Genomic DNA, 7,962 nt, shown 5'->3' with positions numbered 1-7,962 from the left:
TTAATGTTCTTTCATCTGTTATTCTTTTGGTCCCAAAATAAATTATAGGTAAGCAATATTTTAAATCCTCAATCTAGCATTTTTGTTATAATGTCTTCACTAAATACTCCTAAAAATCCAAAAATAAAAATAAAAATAACTAACTCACAGCCACGAAGTGGTTAGGTTTTTTTCCTGAATTTATTTATTGCTTTTTTATCTAATCTCATTTACTTTTTTGTATCCCAAGTGATTTTTTTTTTATAAATATATTTTGTTAAAAAAATATATAATATAAAATTTTGAGAAAAGTATATAAACTTGCATATATTTTAGAATAATTTGTAAGAGAAAGCGCATCATTTATTTTAGGGTTAGATACTCATTTAGTCTCTGAGTTTTGAAAACTTTATTTTTTTAGTCCTTGAGTTTCAATTTGCATTACAAATGGTACCTCAGTTTTTGAAAATGACCGAATTAGTACCTCGGTTAACTTCTCCATCCATAAACTAACGGCCCGCCACGTCACTGACACTTAGTATCACTAGAAAGTTGACACATGTCCAATCAGACACGTCAGCATCCACTTAATTTTCAAATCATCCAAACACCCGCACATCACACATCACACATCCACGTCATTTGTTTATTTTGGGAGAAAAATGTTTTCTGCAATTTAAGAAACTTAAAACTGAAACTCAAATATTTCAAACAAAATATTGAAATCATCTCATTGTTCATCTCACAAAGAAATTGCCGAAGAGAAGAGGACAGAAGAAATGAAGAACCCTAATCCCTAAACTCCCTCCTGAACTCCCTCCCATTGAATCCATAGAACCAGCTGACTCCCTCCCAACTCTCTCTCGATTTCTCTCCCAGACTCTCTTCCAAACACGATCAGACGAAGCCGGCCAGTGTTTTTGGAGTTGCAGACTTGCCGATTTCCTCGATTAAGTCTCCTGGAGGTGAACGGAAGTTGGATTACTTGCCTAGTTCAGACATAACCATCTCCAGAGATGGCTTCTTGTCGCACACGAAATTCCAAAGGGAAGAAGTTTACCGTGATGTAGAGAAGGTCGGTTCTTAGGCTCAAAATTTTTTTAAAATTTGTAATTTTTTAATTTTTTTCTTAACTTTTACTTTTATTTTTTTTATTAAAAAAAAAAAAATGCTTTGTTTGAAGATTTAGACAATTTTTTATTTGTTATGTATTTTGTGTTATTTGTTCCTTGAAGTCATCATCCAGATCATCCTCGGTGGGCCGTGTTGACATATCATATTTCTGTTTCTGCTATTTACCCGCACCATTGAAGACCTCGTGGACTAAGGAAAACCCTGGAATAAGATTTTGGGGTTGCGCCACTTACAACTCAAGAATAAGCATTTTGTTATAATTATAGATAGTTTGTGTGAGTTTTTGCTGACTGAATGCTATACTTCAACATACAGACAAAAGCTACATACAAATTTTTCAAATGGCTGGACAAGCCAACTTGTGCAAAGGGTGTAGAGGTCTTAAATGAGATTACCAAGAAGCTTAACGAAGTGGAGGATGCAAATGGTACTTTAGTAGCAAGGATTAAAGATTTGGAGAATGAAAATGTCAGTTGCATGGAAAGTGTTAGGCAATCACAGAAGGGGGATGATAAACAAATGGAAATCATTAGGTGTCTAGTGAAAGAAAATGACAACTATAGGGCAAGAGAGAAATTTTTGATATATGCTTTGTCCTTGTCATGGTATACCATTCTGTTGATTGCTTGTGTTGCACTTATGAATGAAATATAGTTTGAGATATAAATTGTAGATTATGTAGTTTGGATATGTATTTTGTATATGTATGGAAAGTATGTAAGTTTTATGGATGGAGCTGCTGGTTTGAATGGATTCTCGTGTATCAAATTTGATACCTAACTTTTGTCAAATTATCACAATAAGTACTTAGGGTTTTCAAACGTATCACAAATAGTACCTCAATATGTTTAGTGTTCCATTATTTCCTAAATGCACTAAATTGTCAACAAATGTACATTCATGCTCAAATTTTGGTCACTTCATACATGTCCCAATTTATTCCATTGTTTTTTAAACAGTATTACAGATGGTACCTCATGTTTGCATTTATATCATATGGGGTACCTCTGTTTTACATATGTATCATATATAGTATCTTATAGGGTAGCTTAATATATTTTTAATATTTTATGTCAAAAAATATCCCTTCATGCACAAATTTGTCAACCTTGGCGTCTTCATCTTCTGATTTTTGGTTACCCCAATTTGTTCCATTACTTTCTAAATAGTATCAAAGCTGGTACCTCAGTTTTTAATTTATATCATAGACAGTACCTCAGTTTTGCATATATATCACAGATGGTATCTTAGTATGATTTTGGGGTAATTACATTTTCCCCTCATGAACTACCAAAAAATGCGCGATGCCCCCACAAACTACTAACTCGACCAAAATAGAGCATTCAACTACCAAAGACAACCATTTTCCCCCCTTCCATTAGTCAAAGGGGTTTAAACAAACGGTCAACGGGTCACGTGACCGTCACACGCCGTTTTACCCTCATTTTCTTCCTCTTTTCCCCCCATGAACTACCACCATCTTCCTCTTTTCCCCTATGTAAAACGGCACATGACCCGTTGACTATTTCTTTTAACCCCTCTAACTGACGGAATGGGGAAAAATTGTTGTCTTTAGTAGTTGAATGTTCTATTTTGGTCGAGTTGGTAGTTCAAGGAGGCATCGCGCATTTTTTGGTAGTTCATGGAGGGAAAAGGTAATTACCCCTATGATTTTTAATATGGTATGTCAAAAAATACCCCCTCATACACAAATTTGTCTATCCTTGTCAACCTTTGCCCCTTCATTCACTGATTTTCGATTATCTTGGTTTGTTCCATTATTTCCTAAATGGTATCACATGTGGTATCACATGTGGTACCTCAGTTTTTGATATGTATCACAAATGATACTTAAGTTTTGATATTTATATTATAAATAGTACCCCCTGCTTGTATTTTGGGTGTGACTTGCCTATACATCCAATAATCAAACATGTACAAATATGTACATCAACATTCCTTTTTGCAAAATATCAATACAACAACAACAACACAAAATATGTACATCAACAAACTCGAGCAAAATGTGCACATGTGCACATCACATGAACATCAAACTGTGCCTTAATTTCAAATAACCTGCTTAACAAATAGGTGCAAATAGGTACATCTACAACCAGTACACACCCAGCAACACAAAATACATTAACAAAATGTGTATCAACTAAAATGTGCACATCATCAACAAATAGTGCACATGTGCACATCACATGAACATCAACCTGTGCATTGATTTCAAATAACCCTTTAACAAATAGGTGCAAATAGGTACATCAACAACTAGTACACACCCAGTAGCATAAAATACATTAACAAAATGTGCATTAACCAAAATGTGCACACCAACAAATAGTGCACATATGCACATCAACACAACAAGTATGTACATCAACAACCCGGATACACTTATCAACACAAAATGTGCATTGTCTTTGTCTTGTACATTAATCTATTTCAGTTGGCTGTGATCTATCTTGCTGCAACCCAACCAAGAGATAGGTCAATCAACATGTATTTAAATAACTATTAACCAGCCCACTTAGGGTAACAAAAAAAAAATAGTAAGTGGGTAACCTTTGATTGCCTCTTGTATACAGAAAACATTCTCCTTTCTCTTGGTCTTCAACGTATGCTTGTTCCTTGAGGTATTTTTCGTCTTCGAGGTGTCCTTGCCGGTTGATGTGATGGACCTGATGGGGCAGATGGGCCTACACCTGATGGACCTGCAGGGGCAGATGGGCCTGCGTCCGCATCTGGTATGCATGTAACTGATGGCCCTGCCCCTGATGGGCCTGCATATGATGGCCCTACTCCTGATGGGCCTACATCTGATGGCCCTGCATCAGATGTGCTTTCCTACCACATATTTGACAAACACATCAGTTACAGAAATATAGTCATTCAACCAGACATATCTACCTTCAATTTCTTAGGCTGTTTGGGATACTTCTTCCTATTCGGGTTGTGAGGTTTGCGGCAACTCCTAGCATTGTGCCCCTTTTCACCACAATTTTCACACTGCACATCGTAGCCCTTGCGACTCACTTTAATGCTCTCGTCTTGCTCATCAACTCATCTTTTCTTCTGTTTTCTAGGCCTCCCGCGTTGTTTCCTTGGCTGTGGTGATTCTATAGGTTCTATACCCTCATCAACAGGCCACTCATCCGGGTAAGGCATAAGATTAATCCCGAAGCCATAGGACTTTCTATATGTATCCATCATGTACCAATGGCAGACATAAGTCTCGGGTTTTCCTTTATTGAGGTATATCGCACAAACTGTATATGGACAAGGAATACCATTAAGTTGCAACCTCCCACAACCACACGTTCTTCGTTGTCCCACCACCCGCCAAGCCTCATGGGCACTATCGACCTCAAACTGCATCTGATTGCTCCAGCGGCAAATATAGTTATTCGCCTCTAACTTGTTTCTCTCCAACTTCTTCACAATCTTCGGACAAATTACGTTCGGTGTCGTTGCTGCCCTAACATTTTTCTAACTGAACCGGTTCATAATTTGTCACCGTATAGTCTCAAAACAAGTTAGTATCGGCTGGCCTCTTGCTTCTAACACCCAAGCATTGAAACTCTCGGCTATGTTATTTAGTAAGATGTCATTGCAGCTTGTGGTTCGGAATGCGTGCCTTGACCACATTTTTGGGTCAACCCCCTCAATGTACTCGACAGCTTTTTTGTCCATACCTCCAATGACAGAGAGGTTGTATTTAAATTGGACTTCATTGGGTGCCCTAGCTGCACCCTACAACGTGTCCTTGAACTCCTTCCCCTTCCATCCCTTCCCCTTCATGTTTGCATGCAAGTGCCTGACATAATAACGATGCTCGAGACCGGGCATTAGATCCTCCATAGCATCAATTAGCCCCTATGTAAACAAAAAATAAATGTCAAACAAATGTTATTAAAATAAAAATGACCGTATGATAATTGAATTAGATATTACCTTCTGTCGATCCAACATGAATGACCACATATACTCCCACAGATAACCAATATCCTCCAACAGTTAGACCAAGAACCATGTCCATGTATCCCTGTTCTCGGTCTCGCATACCGCATATGCAATAGGGTATATGTTATCACTACCGTCACAGCCGATGGTGGCATGAAACTGCCCACCCCATTTGGTCTTAATGAAACAGGCATCAACACATATCATCGACATGTATCCTGCCAAGAATGCTTCTTTACATGCCGCCAAAGAAACATACATCCTCTGGAAAAACACTCCGTCCCTTTGGATGTAAGCCAAGCTACTAGGATTCCACTTCTGCAATGCACTGCAATACTCTCGGGTGTGACAATATTGTGAACCATCTCTTCCGTTGAGGATATTAATTGACATCTTCTTTGCATGATTGCAACTCAACAATGTCATCTGCACATTGTAATCTCGGCGTATCATTCCCTCAACGCCCTAGCCTTAAAGTCTCTTTGGTCTCGGAAAATTTCTACATATCGATTTGCAGCCCACTTTATAGTTGCCTTCTTGTTGTAGTAATCGCTGCCACAGTTATGCTCATCATAGAGAGTCTTGATCTAAAAATACTTTCTACACAGTGTCCAAGAAGCATGTATTTTCCAGTGACATAACAAGTTGCAATGGGCGGTTACCCATTTTTCGTCGTTGTGCACATACTTATAATCGAAGTTATTTTGTACTGCGAATAATTGCAATGCTTCCTTAAATTCTTTCGGGTTCGTAAACCTCAACCCTACACTCAACTCCACTTTCTGACTCCAGTCTCGCTTTTTCTTTCACTCGGGATATCTTTTCCTACGCTTTATAGTTGACCTTTCACTGTCTTCTTCACCATTGTCTAGACTGTCAAAGTACTCACTGTCATATGAATCCGCGTCTGGGTCATTTGCTTCATCGACTCCAATGCCCGCTTTGGAATCTCTATCCCAAGTCTGAAACCAGGTATTTATATCATCATTGGGTTTGTGTAGGACATCTTTTTCCTTCTCTACAAACACGTCCTCCTCCTCGCCGTCTGTCAACTCAAAATCACTCAAGTCAATGTCCTCCTCCTCCTCCTCCACCTCTTCATCCCTCTATTTCCTTGGCCGCTCAAGTGGCTGTTTCCTTGGCTGCTAGGGTGGCTGCTTCACTGCTGGCTGTTGGGATGGTTGCTGCACTGCTGGTTGCTGTGGTGGCTGTTGCACTACTGGCTCTTGGGATGTCTATTGCACTACTGGCTCCTAGGGTGGGTCTTGTGACAAATTCTCCTCCGCATAATTTATCTCGACTTCTACAGAAGACTGAGTCAAAAGCAAAACATGATTTACCACTTCAATAGGAACAGGTTCTTCATGATCCACAAAAACATGCAGCTTCTTCCTGCCACTATTCAACAGCCCTTTTTTCAAGAATATCGAATCACCATCTTTGGTAAGACCGTGTATATGCTCATTAGTCTCATCATCAAACTTGTAATACATTTTGGGTATATTGTTGTATTCATATTCCAAGTAGCACTCCAAAATGTTGGTCAAATCTTCAAAGTTGAACTGGGATGTATCTATACCGGCAATTGTCAGAATGTCTCCGCCAAGATAGGTCATCCTGTGTCCAGATAGTGACCCATGATGGTAAACAAATAGCTCAAATGTTGGATCTGACATATTCTGCACCCTGTGAATTAAACAAAAAAGAATCGTCAAACTCTAGCAATAAAAACTGTAAAATTAACTACCAAAGAGATGGGCAAAGAAAGTATGTAAAATGTAAAAAACAAGTAAGACCCTCTAACAAAAGGAATGGGATATGATATGATCATGGGAATGACCAGGAGTATGTTTAGGAAAAACTAGTTGTGAACATTCTTATTATCCAAAACTGAATGGCAGACCATAAGTGTCAAGAATTAATCTTGACACTTAATTTGTACAAAAATTAATCTCGACATTTAATAAGACTTAACATGCCACCTATGCAAACTCTGCAGAGGACCTAAAGAATATGGTATAAATCATGTAGAATCACATAAACTATAACAAAATACCCCTTAACTACAAATTCATTCGCAAGTTAATTTTTTTCAACTAAATTTCAAAACTGTTCACACATTCGGTGCATGAAGCATGTGTCTCTTGCAATGAAAGTTGCACAAAGACTACCATGTAAAAGTTCATTTTACACTTAACTAGGTATCACCAAAATTCCAAGAAGCTTTCAAACTTCATACTAACTAGCCATGTGTAAAATATAGACTACAAACAAATAAATCACAAAACTTTTCAAAAAAAATCTTCTCTTCTTTCTAAAGCCAATGGTAATTTGAATCTTAAATCAAAACATAACTTGACAAAAGTCCAGTCTATCCCTGTTCTCGGTTTTTTTTTTTTTGGCTCCCCTGAGTCCCTATCAAATCCTCCACCAAGGCAACAATCCAATAATGTAATTATTACAGGTTGTGTAATATTTCCCAGTTTAATGTTCTATTAATGTGTATCTTTAGTTTTTACCAAGTTGAGCCTGTTTTGATGTGCACAGTTGGTGAACATATTATGGATTAGATCCTTTTATTATGTCTTGACACTTAGTTGCAGGGTGAAACTAATTTAATAATAGTGCTTTTTGTACTTTATTGTTTCCTTTTTGATCAATTGGGACCCTCTCTCTGGATTTGCAACCGCAGACATAGTAAACAAATAAAGATAAAGACATGCAATAAAGTAGCACATTCTAAAATGCAATGTGTTTGGCAACAACCCAACCAAACTAGTTGTTGGTTTTCTTTACCCAACAAAAGACAAAAACACGTGATGATGGTCAGGCCCTACCCTACTTTTTTTTTTCACTCACAACAACCGAAAGTTTCGG

This window comes from Alnus glutinosa, chromosome 1 (genome assembly GCF_958979055.1).
Source record: "Alnus glutinosa chromosome 1, dhAlnGlut1.1, whole genome shotgun sequence".
NCBI lineage: Eukaryota > Viridiplantae > Streptophyta > Magnoliopsida > Fagales > Betulaceae > Alnus > Alnus glutinosa.
This window is presented reverse-complemented; position numbering follows the sequence as displayed.